The following is a 19766-nucleotide window of genomic DNA, read 5'->3' as shown; positions in this document are numbered from 1 at the left end:
TTGGTAATACATAATTCTAGTTGCCATCGTAAGTAGGGAAACCCTGGAGGTGAAGTGGCTAAGTGCTATGGCTGCTAACCAAAGGGTTGGCTATTCAAATCCACCAGGTGCTCCATTGAAACTCTATGGGGCAGTTTTTCTTTGTCCTATAGAGTCGCTATGAGTCGGAATCAACTCGACAGCAGTGGGTTTTTTTTTTTTTTAATGGTAAGTAGAATGTTTTTTTGTTTTTTTGTGTTTTCCCATTATATTTTCAAAGTGGCTATGATACGATATACAAAAAGCTGTTGCTTCTCATGTATTACGTAAGGGGACTTCTTATTGAAAGATATCCTTTGGTTTTTAAACAGTGGGTAGCAGGGAAGTTACGTGTGCAGGCTCCAGAATCAGGTCACTCAGATTGGAATCCTGGCTCTACCACTCACCACTCACCTCCTACTCAACACTTCTGGAACTTAGTTTCCACATCTGCAAAAGAGAAGCAATGACAAATGTACCTCCTGGGGTTCCTGTGCCCTCACGTGTCTGTCACTTTGTCATACTGTGTGGGCTTGTGTGTTCCTGGGATGCTGTAAATATGCCACTGGTATTCAAATACCAGCAGGGTCGCGCACGGGGGACAGGTTTCAACTGACTTTCCAGACTAAGACAGACTAGGAAGAAGGGCCTGGCAGTCTACTTCTGAAAAGAATTAGCCAGTGAAAACCTTACGAATAGCAGCAGAACATTATCTGCTACAGTGCCGGAAGATGAGCCCTTCACGTTGGAAGACACTCAAAATACGACTGGGGAAGAACTGCCTCCTCAAAGTAAAGTTGACATAGATGGAGTCAAGCTTTTGGGACCTTCGTATGCTGATGTGGCACACCTCAAAATGAGAAGAAACAGCTGCAAACATCCATTAATAATCAGAACGTGGAATGTACAAAGCATGAATCTAGGAAAATTTGAAAGAGTCAAAAATGAAATGGAACGCATAAAGATCAATATCCTAGGTATTAGTGAGGTGAAATGGACTGGTATTGGTCATTTTGAATTGGACATTCATATGGTCTACTACCCTGGGAAAGACAACTTGAAGAGGGATGACATTGCATTCGATGTCAAAAAGAACATTTCAAGATCTATCCTGAAGTACAACACTGTCAGTGATAGGATAATATCCACAGGCCTAAAAGGGAGACCAGATAATACGACTATTATTAAAATCCGAACCAACCACTAAGGCCAAAGATGAAGAAATTTAAGATTTTTCACCAACTTCTTCAGTCTGAAATTGATCAAACATGCAAACAGGATGCACTGATAACTACTGGTGGCTGGAATGTGAAAGCTGGAAACAGAAGAAGGATCAGTAGTTGGAAAATACGGCCTTGGTAATAAAATCATGCCAGAGGTCCCATGATTGAATATTGCAAGACCAATGACTTCTTCATTGCAAATGCCTTTTTTTCACCAACATAAATGTTGACTATACACATGGACCTTGCCAGATGGAATACACAGGAATAAACTGACTATGTCTGTGCAAAGAGATGATGGAAAAGCTCAATATCATCAGTCAGAACAAGGCCAGGGCTGACTGCAGATCAGACCATCAATTATTCACATGGAAGTTCAAGTTGAAATTGAGGAAAATTAGAACAAGTCCACAAGAGCCAAAGTACAACCTTCGGTCTATTCCATCTGAATTTAGAGACCATCTCGAGAATAGATTTGGTTCAGTGAACACTAATAACCAAAGACCAGACAAGATGTAGAATGACATCAAGGACATCATACATTAAGAAAGCAAGAGGTCATTGACAAGGCAGGAGAGAAAGAAAAGACCTAAATGGATGTCGGAAGAGACTCTGAACTTGCTCTTGAACATCGAGTAGCTACAGCAAAAGGATAAAAAATGATAAAGTAAAAGAGCTGAACAGAAGATTTCAAAGGGCGGCTTGCAAGGACAAAGAAAAGTATTATGACAATATGTGCAAAGACGTGGAGATAGAAAACCAAAAGGGAAGAACATGCTCAGCATTTCTCAAGCTGAAAGAACTGACAAAAAAATTCAAGCCTCGAGTTGTAATACTGAAGGATTCTATGGGGAAAATATTAAACGTCACAGGATGCACCAAAAGATGATGAAAGGAATACACAGAGTCACTATACCAAAAAGAACTGGTCGATGTCCAACCATTTCAGGAGGTAACCTATGATCAGGAACCAACGGTACTGAAGGAAGAAGTCCAAGCTCACTGAAGACACTGGCAAAAAACAAGGCCCCAGGAATTGACGGAGTACCAATTGAGATGTTTCAACAAACAGATGCAACGCTGTAAGTGCTCGCTTGTCTACGCCAAGAAATTGGGAAGACAGCTACCTGGCAGCCGACTGGAAGAGATCCATATTTATGCCTATTCCCAAGAAAGGTGATCCAACCAAATGCACAAATTGTCAAACAATATCATTAATATCACATGCAAGAAAAATTTTGTTGAAGATCATTTTGAATTCTAAAGCAGCTGCAGCATTATATCAATAGGGAACCACCAGAAATTCAAGACGGATTTAGAAGAGGACATGGAACCAGGGATATCATCGCTGATGTCAGATGGATCCTGGCTGAAAGCAGAGAACACCAGAAGGATGATTACATGTGTTTTATTGATTGTGCTAAGGCATTCAACTGTGTGGAACAAAACAAATTATGGATAACATTGCAGAGAATAGGTATTCCAGAACACTTAATTGTGCTCATGAGGAATCTGTACATGGATCAGGAGGCAGTCATTCAAACAGAACAAGGGGATATTGCATGGTTTAAAGTTAAGAAAGGTGTGCATCAGGGTTGTATCCTTTCACCATACCTATTCAATCTGTATGCTAAGCAAATAACCCGAGAAGATGGACTATATGAAGAAGGACAGGGCATCATGATCGGAGGAAGACTCATTAACAACCTGCATTATGCAGATGACACAACCTTGCTTTTTGAAAGTGAAGATGACTTGAAGCACTTATTGATGAAGATCAAAGACCACTAGCCTCAGTATGGATTACACCTCAACATAAAGGAAACAAAAATCCTCACAACTTGACCAACAAGGAACATCACTGTAAATGGAGAAAAGATTGAGGTTGTCAAGGATTTCATTTTATTTGCATCCACAATCAACATCCATGGAAGCAACAGTCAAAAAATCAAAAGATGCATTGCATTGGGTAAAACTGCTGCAAAAGATCTCTTTAAAGTGTCAAAAAGGCAAGACGTCACTTTGAGGACTAAGGTGCACCTGACCCAAGCCATGGTGTGTTCAATTGCCTCATATGCACACAAAATCTGGACAATGAATAATGAAGCCTGAAGAAGAATTGATGCCTTTGAATTGTGGTGTTGGTGAAGAATACTGAATATACCATGAACTGCCAAAAGAATGAACAAATCTGTCTTGGATGAAGTACAACCAGAATGATCCTTGGAAGCAAGGATGGTAAGACTGGGTCTCATATACCTTGGACATGTTATCAGGAGGAATCAGTCCCTGGAGAAGGACATCATGCTTGGTAAAGTAGAGGATCAGCAAAAAAGAGGAAGAACCTCAAAGAGATGGATTGACACAATGCCTGAAACAATGGACCCAAGCATAGCAACGATTGTGAGGATGGTGCAGGACCTGGCAGTCTTTTGTTCTGTTGTGCACAGGGTCGCTATGAATTAGAACTGCCTCAATGGCACCTAACAACGACAGGGTTCTTGTGAGGATTAAATGAGATAATAACGTGTGAAGCACTGAGAAGATGGCTTGGCAAGAAGGAAGTACATGGCATATTTGAGATTTTTTTTTATAATATAGCCTTGTGGTTTGTCATGTAGTTTACCGCACCTGTCAATAGTAATAATTTTATATTATTTCTTGACAATATTGACATACTTTTTCTCTGTTTCTAACTAAGATTATTGATTTCTTCTCCTTTTCAATTGAATTGGCCAAAATTTTGAACAGTATTAAATAATAATTGTGTTACTGGCCTTCCTGGTTTTACTAGATAAGGCTTCAACCTTGGTGAAGGTATGATGATGGTCAGCCATTTGACAAAGATATTTTTGGAGGGGGGCCCAAGATGTCAGAGTAGTCAGGCGCTTCCAGCGAACCCTCTTACAACAAAGACCCCCCAAAAAATCAAGTGAAACGATTGCATTTATGACAAGCTAAAAGCCCTGACCATGAAAGGCAAAGTTAGAAAATGGACTGAGTGGCAGGGGGAGGGAGAGATGGTCCAGAAGTGGACAGGGGTTGCTGGACCTGAATCGCTAGGAACCCTCAAGCTGCAGTGGGCTGATCGTAGTGTTTGGCCGCAGTATCCTCAGGGAGAAACAGCCAGCCGCACAGCCTACTGACACCTCCAGAACCAGAGAAGAGCGGCGCTCTCGCAAAAACTAAGTGCTTGCATATATTTTACTGCACCCCCAGCCTGCAAGCCAGCTTCAGTGGCTGCCGATTTCCCTGGGCCTGAGATAGGCCCTGTTGTATGTCCTGACCCATTCTCCTGGCCTTGGAGAAGGAATAAATTCACAGCTAAGGAAAAGATAATCTGCCAGCTCCACTAACCTGTGGAGCTCAGGACAGAAGCAGCTCCTGTCCAGGCATAACTGATCCATGGATTTTGAATACCTTTCCCCCTCCATGGACATGTGTGGCCTATTTCAGGAGAATAGGACCTTGTTGGCAAACTGCAACTGTTTCAGCTGTGCGGTGGAGAAGTGGGCGTTTGATGTTTGACATTGCTTTCTCTATTAAACAGGGTCCTTTTTCACCTACGCACACCAGGGACCTAAGGACTGGTGGCTCCATTCAGGTCACCCAGCCAACCGCAACAGAGGTCGAAGGATAACTGGTACCTCCCAGTCCTTAAAACAAAAGGATTGGGTGCCCAAGGTCCATCTGCAGGACCCATCCCACTATGCGCTCAAGGGAACAGGGATGCTCTTTCCTCACAGACACTCAGGGGATGGATGCCAGCCCCCTGCATTGTTCAGAACATGACCCCCTGCTGCAACAAGATACTGGTACCTACACTAATCACCCCTGCCCCTCTGAGACTGTAGGACAGAGCCTGTACTACACACTTGATGACCAACTACCTGGACACCTGAGCTGAATTCATACAGGAAAAGTGAATGGGCTCCTAGGCTTATATACCTGATAACAGCACTAGCCATCTGGTGACATGACGTTAGAGCTTCAAAGGTGGAAATAATCAAGCTAGCTCACTCACACAACCTATATGGATATATCAAAACAAAACAAAGTGAGAAGCTAGGATATAGTCAGCAAACATAAAATGAACTAATACAATACTTACAGAGGGCACAGAGACAACAGTCAATATCAAATCACATAAAGAAGCAGATGATGATCGATTCAACAAGCTCTAAAAACAAAGAATCAACTGATATTCTGGATGAACGTGCCTGCCTGGAATTACCGGATGCAGAATACAAAAGATTAATAGACAGAATGCTTCAAGACCACAGGAACGAGATCAGGAAGGAGATCAGGCAATATGCAGAAAAGCCAAGGAACACACAGATAAAGCAGTTGAAGAAATTAAAAAAGTTATTCAAGAACATAACAAAAAATTTAATAAGCTGCAAGGATCCATAGAGATTTCAGTCCAAAATTCAAAAGATTTACAACAAAATTACAGAAGTAGACAACTCGATAGAAAGTCAGAGGAGCAGAATTGAGCAAATGGAAGGCAGAACTGGTGAGACAGAAGATAAAACACTTGGCATCAATATATTTGAAGACAAATCAGATAAAAGAATTAAAAAAAATGAAGAAATCCTATGAATCATGTGGGACTCTATCAAGAGAAATAACCCACGAGTGATTGGAGTACCAGAACAGGGAGGGATAACAGAAAATACAGAGAGAATTGTTGAAGATTTGTTGGCAGAAAACTTCCCTGATATCGTGAAAGATGAGACGATATCTATCCAAGATGCTCATCGAACTCCACATAATGTAGATCTCAAAAGAAAGATAAAGACATAATTTTAACAGCCAAAACCAAAACCAAAGATAAAGAGAGAATTTTAAGAGCAGTTAGGGATGAACGAAAAGTCACCTACAAAGGAGAGTCAGTAACAATGAGCTCAGACTACTCGGCAGAAACCATGGAGGGAAGAAGGCAATGGGATCACTTATATAAAAAATTGAAGGAAAAAAATTGCCAGCCAAAAATTATATATCCAGCAACACCATATCTCAAATATGAAGGTGAAATTAGGACATTTCCAGATAAACAGAAGTTTAGGGAATTTGTAAAAACCAAACCAACACTAAAAGAAATACTAAAGGGAGTTCTTTAGTTAGAAAATCAATAATATCAGGTATTGACCCAAAACTAGAACACTGGGCAGAGCAATAAGAAGTCACCCCAGACAGGGAAATCAAGATAAAAAAATACTCAAAACGGTAACAATGGGAGGCAGAGCCAAGATGGTGGAATAGACAAATGCTTCCATCGAGCCCTCTTTACAACAAAGACCCCCGAAAATAAGTGAAATGAGTATATTTGTGAAAAGCTGGGAGCCCTGAGCTTCAAAGGCAAGCTTAGACAATGATCTGAGGGGCAGGGGGAGGAAGAGACCGTTCAGAAGCGGAGAGGAGTTACCAGACCTGAATCGTGGGGAGCACTCGGGCACCATTCCCGGAGTGGTGGTGGCGGTGGACTGGTACTAACATTCAGCCGCAGTTTCCTCAGGGAGAAACAGCCAGCCACACAGCCTACTCACACCTCCGGAACCTGAAAAGAACAGCGCTCTCGGCAGAAGCTAAGTATTTGTGTATATTTTACCGCGCACCCCCCAGCCCCAAGCTGGCTTCAGCTGCTGAATTCCCTGGGCCTGAGATAGGCCCTGTTGAGCACCTAGAGCCATCCTCCTGGCCTTGGGGAAGGAAAAAATTTGCAACGGGGGGAAAAGATAATTTGCTAGCTCCACTAACTGGGGAGCTCAGGACAGAAGCGGCTCCTGTCCAGGCATAAACCATCCATGGGCTTTCAGCACCCTTCCCTTCTGCATGGACCTGTGTGGGCCTATTTTGGGGGAATAGGCCGTTGTTGGCAGAATCCAACCATTTCAGCTGTGTGGTGGAGAGGTGAGTGTTTGATGTTCGACATTGCTTTGCCTATTAAACAAGGTCCTCACCTACCCACATCAGGGACCTAAGGACTGGTAGCTCCACTCAGGTCACCAAGCCACCCACGACAGTGGTCTAAAGATTACTGGTACCTCCCAGTCCTTACAAACAAAAACATTGGATGCCCATGGTCCATCTGCAGAACCCACCCACCTGCACGCTCTAGGGACCAGGGATGCGCTTTCCTCAGAGACACTCGGGGGTTGGTTCTCAGTCCTCTGCTTTGTTCAGAGTGTGACCCCCTGCTGCAATCAGATACCGGTATATACGCCAATATCCCCTGCCCCTCTAAGACTGTAGGACAGAGCCTGTACCACACACTTGATGATCAGCTACCTCGACACCTGAGCTGAATTCATACAAGAAAACTGAATGGACTCCTAGACTGATATACCAGATAGCAGCTCTAGCCATCTGGGGACAGGACGTCAGAGCTACAAAGGTGAAAATAATCAAGCTAGCTCACTCAAGCAACTCATAGGGGTATATCAAAACAAAACAAAGCAAGAAGCTATGACACAGTAAGCAAGCATTAATTAATATGATAACTTATAGATGGCTTGGAGAAAACAGTCAATATCAAGTCACATAAAGAAACAGACCATGATCACCTCATAAAGCTCTCAAAACAAAGATCCAGGGATCTTCTAGATGAAAGTGCATTCCTGGAATTACCAGAGCCAGAATACAAAAGTTTAATATACAGAACCCTTGAAGACATCAGGAAGGAAATGAGGCAACCCCCAGAACAAGCCAGGCAACACACAGATAAAGCAGCTTAAGAAACTAGAAAGATTATTCAGGACCATAACGAAAAGTTTAATAAGCTGGAAAAATCCATAGGCAGACAGCAATCAGAAATTCAGAAGATTAACAATAAAATTACATAAGTAGACAACTCAATAGAAAGTCAGAGGAGCAGAATTGAGCAAGTAGAAGCTAGAATTTTTGAACTTGAAGATAAATCACTTGGCCCTAATATATTTGAAGAAAAATCAGATAAAAGAATTTTAAAAAATGAAGAAACCTTGAGAATCATGTGGGACTCTATCAAGAGAAATAACCCACGAGCGATTGGAGTACCAGAACAGGGAGGAATAACAGAAAATACAGAGAGAATTGTTGAAGATTTGTTGGCAGAAAACTTCCCTGATATCGTGAAAGATGAGAAGATATCTATCAAAGATGCTCATCGAAGTCCACATAAGGTAGATCTTAAAAGAAAGTCACCAAGACATATTACAATCAAAGTTGCCAAAACCAAAGATAAAGAATTATAAGAGCAGCGATGGATAAACAAAAAGCCACCTACAAAGGAAAGCCAATAAGAATAAGCTCGGACTACTCGGCAAAAACCATGCAGGCAAGAAGACAATGGGATGATATATTTAAAAAATTGAAGGAAAAGAATTCCCAGCCAAGAATCATATACCCAGCAAAACTGTCTCTTTAATATGAAGGTGAAATTGTGACATTTCCAGATAAACACAAGTTTAGGGATTTTTAGAAAACCAAACCAAAACTACAAGAAATACTGAAGGGAGTTCTTTGGTTAGAAAATCAGTAATATCAGGTATCAACTCAAGACTAGAACACTGGGCAGAGCAATCAGAAGTCAACCCCAGACAGGGTAATCCAAGAAAACAAAGCCAGATTATTCAAAAAAAAAAAAAAAAAAAAGCTCAAAACAGGGTAATAGCAATATTATTATGTAAAAGAAGACAACATTAAAATACTAAAGAGGGACTAAGAAATATAATCATATACCTTCCATATGGAGAGGAAGATATGGTGATACAAAGAGTAAAAGTTCGGTTTAAATTTAGAAAAATAGGGGTAAACAAGGTAACCACAAAGGAGACAAACTATCCTACACATCAAAATAAAATACAAGGGAAAAATAGAGACTCAGCAGAAACAAAATTGACAACAACAAATATGAGGAAAGGACAATATATAAAGATAATCTACTCAGCACATAAAATTAAGTGGGAAAAAGAAACTGTCAACAACACACCAAAAAAGACATCAAAATGATAGCACTAAATCCATACCTATCCACAATAACTCTGAATATAAATGGACTAGATGCACCAATGAAGAGACAGAGAGTGGCAGAATGGATTAAAAAACAAGATCTGTCTATATGCTACCTACAAGAGACACACCTTAGACTTAGAGACACAAACTAAAACTCAAAGGATGGAAAAAATTATATCAAGCAAACAACAATCAAAAAAGAGCAGGACACAGTAGAACTGCCCCATAGGATTTCCAAGCAGACTCACATCTTTCTCCCACAGAGTTGCTAGTGGGTTCCAAGGACTGACCTTTTGGCTAGAAGCCCAGTGCTTAACCATCCTGTCACCACCGCCCCTTACACACCCTACCTCTTCTAAAACCTGAGTCTGGAGACAATATGTGTAGGCCCTGTGGGGAGAGAGAACACCAGATATCCTCATGAGCAAATGGGGAGCCACAGCCCCTGATAGGGCATGGTGACAGAGCCGGGGAGGTTCCTCACTCCAGAACCTTCTGTCCTAGTCCAGTTTCCTATGGACAGGCTTCCTCCCGGGGTCAGTGCTTTCCGGGCTGAAGTCAGTACAGAGGCTGTTCGGGGTTGGCGCTGACAAGAGTCTAAGCGCAGGTTTCAAACCGTGCCTGGTCAGGATACAGATATTCTTCTGCAAAGTCTGGGTACATGTGTGCAAACCTGTCAGCAAAAGAGATTCTTCTCATCTTCATCCACACCGCTGAAGAGGTCTATCAGAAGCAGCTCTGCCACGCCCAAGGCCGTCTTCAGAATGCAGGACAGGTCTTCCTCATTTATGCAGCCGTCCTCCTGCCATGCATACATCTTGAATGGCAGCTGGATGGTGTCCAGAGTCTCAGACGCTCTGCAGACCACGGACAAGGCGATCACATATTCCCGCAGGTCCATCTTGCCACCTCCGCTCTCGTCAAACAGTGAGAACATGCAGTCCAGCGTGTCGGAAAGCGGTACCTCCACGTACTCCGTAAACTTCACATGTCAGTCTTCTCGCCCTTCTTCACCTTTGCGCTTTCTGATCTTTTTCAAGTTTTTCTAGCTTTAGCCCCAGGCCTCTTACAAGCCTGGCGAATTCTAGAAGGCAAGTGTCGGAGGGGAGACGGACTGTCCTTCCGCTGGGGCCAGCTAACAATCCTCAAACGTGAAATCCATGATGGAGACGCCCAGGGTCTCTGCCATGACGCGCCTCATGCTGCTGGCGTATAGCACCGGGCTCCTCTTCGCCTTGGAAGGGTGGTAAACTGGGAGAAACTCAATTTCCACCTAACTGTGAAACTGACACAGGGCGAGCCACAGCATTTCCAACACTCCAGGTCCTTGCCATGTCCACATGATCGTGTCCAGCTTATTTGGGTATCCTAAAACCACAGGCTGGACAGGAACACCAAGGATAAACACACCAGTCTTGAAGGTAGTTTGACAGGTCCCATTGGTACAAGTACCTTCTGGAAAAATCATTGTCATAACTTCCCATTGGACTAAGCCCCTCTCTTTATCTCTTCCACTGTTTTCCTGCACAAGTCCTGGTCTGATCCGAACACACCGGCCGGATGTACTTGATCAGAGTTCCCCATATGGGGGTACCCCTGCTCTCTGCCTTCATCACGATGGACGACATGGTCATGGTCACGGGAACGGCGCCGAAGTACGAGGGGTGTGGTGCCAAGGGTCAGGATGGCCGCCTCAGTCGGTAGGGCCTGTCACCCCTTCTGGGCCACCGGGTGGAAGCCGCCGGCATATCACGTGGTCTGCGTGACTGCCTTGAGCGGGAAGTCCACGACCTTCTGCCACAAGCCAGCGGCTCTTCTGGTTCTCTCTCAGCAAACCCCAGTGAAGGTACAAAAGCGAAGGACCAGGCGAACAGCATCATGAAGGCGGCAAACAGGAGTCGGATGGGGAAGAGGGTCAGCGTCATGATGGCGATCTGGGCCTTCTGCAGAGTGCTGAAGCGCAGCTCGTGCATGAAGGGGTTCTACCCTGGGGGTGACAGCCACCGCTTCACCTGCACCTGCGCTGGAGGAGTTGGCGGCTGAGACAGAGCGGCCTCTGGCAGGTCTCCCCAGCCGCAGAGCCACCACCGTGAGAAGAGCCGGAGCGGACCGAGGCCGAGGGCGGGCAGACCCCTTATAATTCTTCTCATTTCTGTAGGGTTGGTAGTGGTGCCCCTCTTCCGTTCCTGATTTTGGTAATCGGTGTCTTCTCTTTTGTCTTCTTGGTCAGTCTAGCCAAAGGTTAAAGGTTTGTCAATTTTGTTGATCTTTTCAAAAAGCCAACTCTTGGTTTATTTGATTTTCTCCGGGTTTTTCTTTCAGCTGCAGTATTATTTCATCCCTCTTGCTTGCTTTGTGTTTAGCTTGCTCACTGTTTTGTAGTTTCCTACGGTGAAAGCTTAGGTTTTTTATTTGAGACTTCTCTTCTTTCTATCACAGGCATTTAAAGTTATACATTTCTTTACAAGCAATGCTTGAGATACATCCCATATGTTTTGATATGTTGTGTTTTTTTTTCATTAAGTCCAAATTATTTTTAATGTCTCGTCTGTTTTCTTCTTTGATGCATGGATTATTTTGAAGTGTGTTAATTTTCAAGTATTTGGTGTTTTCTCATATTTCTTTCTGTTGTGGATTTCTAATTTAATTCCATTGTGGTCAGAGAATCAGAGAACACACTTTGCATAATTTCAGTCTTTTTAATTTTATTGAGACTTGTTTTTGGCTCCTGTATAAGGCCTACCCTGGAAAATGTTCCATGTATACTTGAAAAGAGCATGTGTTCTGCAGTCCTTGGGCATTTTATAAATATCAGTTATGTCAAGTTAATGAGTAGTGTTAAAGTCTTCTGTAGTTATTCCATCAATGACTGAGAGTGGGGTATTGAAAGTCCTAACTATTATTGATAAATTGTCTATTTCCTCTTTTAATCCTTCTGGTATCTGCTTCATGCATTTTGGGGGTCTGTTGTTGAAGGATGTTTATAATTGTTATATATTCTAGATGTATTGACTATCAAAAAGGTCCATAGTAATATTTGTTTTAAAGTCTATTTAATGTGATATTAATATAGCCATTCCAGCTCTCTTATGGTTACTATTTACATACTATATCTTTTTCTATTCTTTGTTTTCAACCTACTTGTGTCTTTGAATCTAAGGTGTTCCTCTTGTAAGCAGCAAGACCCATTGTTGGATCTTGCTGTTTTATCCAGTCACATAATCTCTGCCTTTGGACTGGCGTGTTTAGTCCATTCAATTTTAATGTTCTCATTGATACGGTTAGGTTTTCTTTTGCTATTTTGCTAGTTGTTTTCTGTTTGTTTCAATGAAGTAATAGAACCATTAAAAGTTTTTAAGTTTAATAAGAAGCATCAATATATTTGGAAACTACTAAATTATTTCTCACTAAAGAAAAATCCAAAAGAGAAGAAATGACTCACATTTCTGTCATTCAAACTTAACTTCACTTAACATTGTGGTATATTTTCTTCCAGTCTTTCTTATTCTTCATAGATCTTTGCTTTTTTTCCTCCCAGAGTTTATATCATATTACACATACAATTATTGTGTATTTTCTTACAGAAGTATATTATATGCATTTTGCATGGATTTGAACCACAGAAGAGCCATTACCAGCCAAGATACCCTTGAAGCAGTCATGTGGAAGACTTTTTGAATAAATGAAGTGGCTCTGAATGGTCCTGTTGCTTAAATGACTGCACTTATCAAAAAGTTGAATATGTCAGAAGGTTGATACAAACGGTTAACATGCTTGGCTGCTAACTGAAAGGCTGGAGATTCAAGTCTACCCAGAGGTGCCTCAGAAGAAAGGCTTTTGGGTCTAATTCTAAAAAAAATCAAACATTTAAAACCCTATGGAGTATATAGTTCTACTCTGACACATGTGGGGTCTCCATGAGTCAGAATCAGCTTGACAGCAACTGTTTGGGGTTAAAAGGCGAGATGTCTGAACAGCACCTGCTGCGTCAGGTCTTTGTACTACACACCTGGTCTCTGGGTCCTGTGTTTTTAGCTTCCTATTTACTTCGTTAAATAAAAGAAAGATGTTTGCTTTTGTAAGTTTGGTAAAATTCACCTGTAAAATGGCTGGACTTACTGTCTTGAGGGAGTGGTGTGGATAGTTGTCTACTACTGATTTTATGTAAATGCTGATATTAAGCTTATTGATTTTATTTAAACCTTTTGTCTCTTTGTCTATTAGTTTTTGACGGTGCATTTGCTGATTCTCCAAGTAGTTTCACCAAATTATGTTTGTTGTACAGAGATTCTCCAATTCTGTTAGAGTAAAATCAAAGACATATGTCATTCAAATGGAGACCATGAGAACCTCAGAGTCCGAAGCTCATGGATCCAAGGGAGAGAGTGCAAATTACACATAGTTACATGCCATGGGAGGAACTACAAAACACAATATTCTGATTGGTTTACAGTGACTGAAATCAATCAAAGGTGGGAGAAAGCAAAACATGATTTTTAACATTAGTGGTTACATATAGCTAAAAAAAAAATTCATACATTAATTGGCTAAAGGACAAAATTGCACGGTATGTGTTTGTGGAGAGGGTCTCATGACCATCACGAAATGATGACATGATGATGGCGTAACAGATACTGTCGGGAACAGATTGCTAAACATTACCTTGCTCAGAACATAAGATTTTCTGGAGTGATCTAACACAAAAACTTTCAATAAGGTTTGGTTACAGACCCCAGGACATGTAATATCCACATTCTTAGCCTGACCACAAAGAATAGAGTTTCCTTAATGACAGGGTTGGTTCCTAAGCAACAGGGTTTGAATCTGTGTGAAAGATTATACTGAGCTTTAGCATTAGTTCACCCATTTTACTTTACATCAGATGCCTCTTTTGATTTTATATCCCACATCATTCTGTTCCTTTGATCAAGGGTTCTGAAGAACATCCTTTGTTCACAGTTATGGGCATAATGTCTTCTGCATGAGTTTGTCAATATGCTACTCCCAGGTGGTGGCTCAACCTTCATAATTTATGCCTTTCTAGTTTTTCACGTTAAGCCCCTTTTCCCCCATAATCAGGGACCATCGGTATCTTGGTTGCTGGGCAGCTCCAGTACGTCCATCATGCTATGGCTGAGCAGCCTCTCTTCAGTGATTTCGGTATAGGGAGTGGATAGGGTATGGCCACATTGGAGGAACAACCTGACTTACTTTCAAATGGCTAACATAAGTCATAAGGCTTCTCTGATTTTGGGTTCCTGAATGCAGTGTTGATATGCGTAATTCTTTGAGCATGATCTTGAATGCAGTGTTGATATACATAATTCTCTGAGCATGAGATGAAGCAGGGTTATCAGTTCCTGTTGTAGATGCACATCGCATAACACATTTTATAATTCCAATAATAAAGATTATTGTTAAAATAATTAACCCAGTTTGCAACAGAGACCGTAACCAAGAACCTGCACTATTAAGTAGCCAATTGAAGATATAAAAAAAGAATGGTAAAGTTATACGGGGTATAGACTGTAACCAAACAGCCATTGGATGAATCTTAGCAATATCCTGTTCAACATCTCCAGTTAATCCAAGAGCAACAACAGGCGTTAGCAATGGAGCAAAACTCTCCTTGCTGGGCTAAGAGGAAATCTAGAACTATTCCATGGTCCAATACTACTTTTGCCAAGGATTCTAAAGTTTTCGTTGGGCGGCCATTCCATTGGCCACATCATCAACAATTTTAGCCATAGTGGCAGATAAATTGCTAATGGGATGTTCTATTGCATAATACCAAGCCAGGGCACAACAGCACATAAGAAGGATCTCCCCATCCTGGGTAATAAATGATGGGATTATCTGAGAGGACAAGTTCTATCTTCTTTATGGATATTAATTTCAAGTTACTGTTCCATAGCAAGGTGTTATTGTATGAATGAATACTCATGGTAACTCCTAGCATCTTTAAGGTACATGGGCCTAGCATATATTCCAACCATGTAAACATGACAATGCCCAAATATAGAGTGACTTACCAGAGTTTTTCCTTGAATAAGCTGATCCTCCACACAAAAAGACACATCTAGATGGGGCACACAACATGCCTGCCCAGGTTTGAATATAAGGAAATGGGATGGACTGATTGGCCCTTCTGAGTCACTTTGCAGTTAATGAATCATCACGAATGGATAATTCTCCAAATTCCAGGGATCCTTGAGTCACACACAAACTGAGAGTTTTTTATTATTTTTAAAATGACTATCTGCTACTACTGTAGAACAATATTGAACACCATCAAGAAAAAGATTGCATGGTGTGGGTAGAATAAAACATTCTAACCATGCATTGGTAAGATTGAAACAGGGAGTTGATGGATAAGTGGGTAATTCTGGAAGTAGCCATAATGTGACATGAATAGCCCATTTAAAGAGTTTCTCAAAATCAACAGTAAAATCAGGTGTGGATTTATAATCTAATACTGACACAGCAAAAGGATCGGTATGATCTTGTGTAGACTGAGGGGAAGAGTGATGCATCCAGCACTCAATTAAATTGTTAGCACCGGCTACTGAAATAACTAATTTGATAAAAGCATTGTCTTGCCAAGCAATAGAAAAAGGAAACAATAAAGGTATTAAAGCAGTAATGGGAGTCATGATTAGAACACACATATGGAAAAGGAATACTACCACAAACATTCAGAAAAAATAACTGTGCCTGTAATTACCAAGGAAACCCTGATGGTGTAGTAGTTAACATTCAGCTGCTAACCAAAAGGTCTGCAGTTCAAATGGACCAAGTGCTCCTTGGAAACCCTATGGGGCAGTTCTACTCTGTCCTATGGGGTCGCTATGAGTCAGAAAGAACTCAACAGCAATGGGTTTGGTTAAAATTACCAAATTAACTCCAAAAATCTCCAAAAGTTGCATAAATGTTTACCAAGAAATAATTCTTAAGTATATAACATACAGAAAAGCTAAAGCTAGAAAGATAACAGTATATCAGAGTCTAAAGCTTAGCCACCTGCATGTTCCAGCTCCATGACCTGGGGTAAGTCATCCACTCTTGTAGTCATCTACTTCATGTTTGAACACAAGTGAATTTCACTTTGAGTTCTTCTGTGACTTCTAGTACAAACAGGTGCTGTAGACTTTTTCAGTTCAGATAAATGGACCCACTCCTTAACTCCTCGTAATTTAGCCACACAAGGATGAATTAGGGGGAATAGGTATGGACCCTTTCAACAAGGCTCAAGTGAATCCTTTAATTGGTATGTCCTCCAATAAACATAGTTGCTAGGTCCAAGAGGAGGCATTGTACCTCCGCCATCAAATGCTTGCTTGAGGAGCATACTCCTTGGCATAATGAATTAAGGCCTGGCAATATTTTAATAAATTGGCTTGGATCAAATCTGAATCAGCAGTTCCTGATAAATAAGGTAAATTCATTGGCTACCCTGCAATTATCTCATAAGGGGTCAATTTATGAGGGTCAGGTCAGCCACACTGAAGATGAAGGTTTTGCCAGTTAGGTCTTTATGATACCATTGTTCCGTTCTACAAATCCAGAGGACTGCGTGTGGTAAGAACAATGGAGCTGACAAAAAACAGGAAATATTTTACAAATAGCAGCAATCACTTGTCCAGTAAAGTGGGGTACCTAAATCACTGCAAAGGATGGCTGGAGCCCCAAGTGGGAACGATATTTTCCAGCAATTTCTTAGCCACAAAAGTTGCCATAGCTTGGTGACAGGGAAGATCTTCTACTAAATGTGGATATCCGCAAATCACAACTAAAACAAATGTGCAACTGTTGGAGGGAGTTAGTTGAATAAAATCCACTTACTATTTGAACACAGGTCCTATTAGCAATGGGTATCTCCCAAGAGATACCCTGATGATGAGGGTATCCCTATGGTGAGGGTCGGTAGATTTTACCTCCATTATACTCAGAACAAACAGAGCACAGCCTCGCTACTTGATTTGAAGCCTTCCAAAGTGTCCCCAAAAATATTTATGTAAAATTCCCATTGTCTTGTCCCTGCTCAATGATCCTTCACATGAAAGGTCATGACCAAAGGATGTGTAAGTCCTTAAAGATAACTGGTTTTGAATCTGGCCTTTCCCAAAGGAAAGTATTCTTACTAATTTTACAACTGTCCTGTCATGGATTGAATTGTGTCCCCGCAAAATATGTGTATCAATTTGGCTAAGCTCGATACCAAGTATTGTGCGACTGTCCACAATTTTTTCATCTGACGTGATTTTTCTGTGTGTTGTAAATCCTATCTCTATGATGTTAATGAGATGGGATTAGTAGCAGTTATGTTAATGAGGCAGGACTCAATATACAAAATTAGATTGTATCTTAAGCCAATCTATTTTGACATACCAGACAGAAGTGAGCAGACAGACACAGGGACCTAATACAATCAAGAAGCAGCACCAGGAGAAGAGTGCGTCCTTTGGAACTGAGGTTTCTGCACTAAGAGGCTCCTAGACCAAGGGAAGATTGATGACAAGGACCTTCCTCCAGGGCTAACAGAGAGAGAAATCCATTGTCTGGAGCCAGCACCCTGAATTCAGTCTTCTAGCTTCCTAGACTGAGAGAATAATTCTCTGTCTTAAAGCCATCCACTTGTAGTATTCCTGTCATAGCAGCCCTAAATAACCAAGACAGAATTTGTTACCAGGAGTGAGGTACTGCTCTAACAGATACCTAAAATATGGATGCAGAGGAGGGAGCGACCAAGATGGTGGAATAAACAAATGCTTCCAGTGAGCCCTCTTACAACAAAGACCTGAAAAAACAAGTGAAATGAGTGTATTTATGACAAGCCAGGAGCCCTGAACATCAAAGGCAGGTTAGAAAATGAACTGAGAGTCAGGGGGAGGAAGAGACATTTCAGAAGCAGACAGGAGTTACTGAACCTGAATCACCGGGAGCACTCAGGCACCATTCCTGGGAGTGGCTGTGGCAGGCTGGTACTAGTGTTCGGCAGCAGTTTCCTCAGGGAGAAGCAGCCAGCCACACAGCCTACTCATACCTCTGGAACCAGAGAAGAACGGTGCTCTCGGCAAAAGGTAAGTACCTGCGTATATTTTACCACACCACCCCCCGCCCCGATCCCAAGCTGGCTTCAGCAGCTGATTTCCCTGGCCCTGAGATAGGCCCTATTCAGCACCTAGAGCCATTCTCCCAGCCTTGGAGAAGGAATAAATTTGCAATTAGGGGAAAAGATAATTTGCCAGCTCCATTAACCAGAAGAGCTCAGGACAGGAGCAGTTCCTGTCTAGGCATAAACGGTCCATGAACTTTGAGTACCCTTCCCCTCTGCATGGACTTGTGTGGGCCTATTTCACGAGAATAGGCCCTCCTTGGCAGACTACAACTATTTCAGCTGTGTGGTTGAGAGGTGAGAATTTGATGTTTGACATTGCTTTGCTTATTACACAGGGTCCTCACCTACCCACATCAGGGGCTAGAGGACTGGAGGCTCCACTCAGGTCACCCAGCCACCCGTGACAAGGATCCAAGGAGAACTGGTACCTCCCAGTCCTTACAACCAAAAACATTGGATGCCCATGGTCTGTCTGCAGAGCCCCCCCCCACCCACCTATAGGCTCTAGGGAACAGGGACATGCTTTCCTCAGAGACATGTGGGGGACGATTCTCAGGACCCCAGCCTTGTTCAGAGTAAGATGCCCTGCTGCAACCAGGTACCAGTACCTACACCAATCACCCCTGCCCCTCTAAGACTGTAAGACAAAGCCTGTACCACATATTGATAATCGGCTACCTGGACACCTGAGCTGAATTCATGCAAGAAAATTGAATGGACCCCTAGACTGATATACCTGATAACAGCTGTAGCCATCCAGGGACAGGACATCAGAGCTCCAAAGGTGAAAATAATCAAGCTAGCTCACCCAGGCAAGCCATTTGGGAATATCAGAAAAAATCAAAGCAAAAAGCTACAACACAGTAAGCAAACATAAAATAAACTAATACAATAACTTATAGATGGCTCAGAGACAACAGTAGATATCAAGTCACATAAAGCAACAGACCATGATCACCTCAACAAGCTCTCAAAACAAAGAATCAAGGGATCTTCTAGATGAAAGTGCCTTCCTGGAATTGCCAAAGGCAGAATACAAAAGATTAATATACAGAACCCTTGAAGACATCAGGAAGGAAATGAGGAGATACGCAGAACAAGCCAAGGAACACACAGATAAAGTAGTTGAAGAAATGAAAAAGGTTATACAAGAACATATTGAAAAATTTAATAAGCTGGAAAAATCCATGGACAGACAGCAATTAGAAACTCAGAAGAGTAACAATAAAATTACAGAAGAGCAACTGAATAGAAAGTCAGAGGAGCAGAAATGAGCAGGTGGAAAGCAGAATCTCTGAAGTTGAAAATAAAGCACTTGGCACCAATATATTACAAGAAAAATCATATAAAAGAATTTGAAAAAAATGAAGAAACCTTAAGAATCATGTGGGACTCTAACAAGATAAATAACC

The 19766-nt window shown here is 41.8% G+C and overlaps 1 pseudogene; it reads right to left on the bottom strand.

The window, feature by feature from the left end:
- Positions 1–8892: 8892 nt before the first annotated feature.
- On the bottom strand, positions 8893–12358 carry LOC135228730 (lysophosphatidylcholine acyltransferase 1-like; annotated as a pseudogene).
- Positions 12359–19766: the final 7408 nt, after the last annotated feature.

This window comes from Loxodonta africana, chromosome 27, assembly GCF_030014295.1.
Source record: "Loxodonta africana isolate mLoxAfr1 chromosome 27, mLoxAfr1.hap2, whole genome shotgun sequence".
Classification (NCBI taxonomy): Eukaryota; Metazoa; Chordata; class Mammalia; order Proboscidea; family Elephantidae; genus Loxodonta; species Loxodonta africana.
Note: the sequence above shows the minus strand (reverse complement) of the source record. Positions and strands in the feature narration are given on the sequence as shown.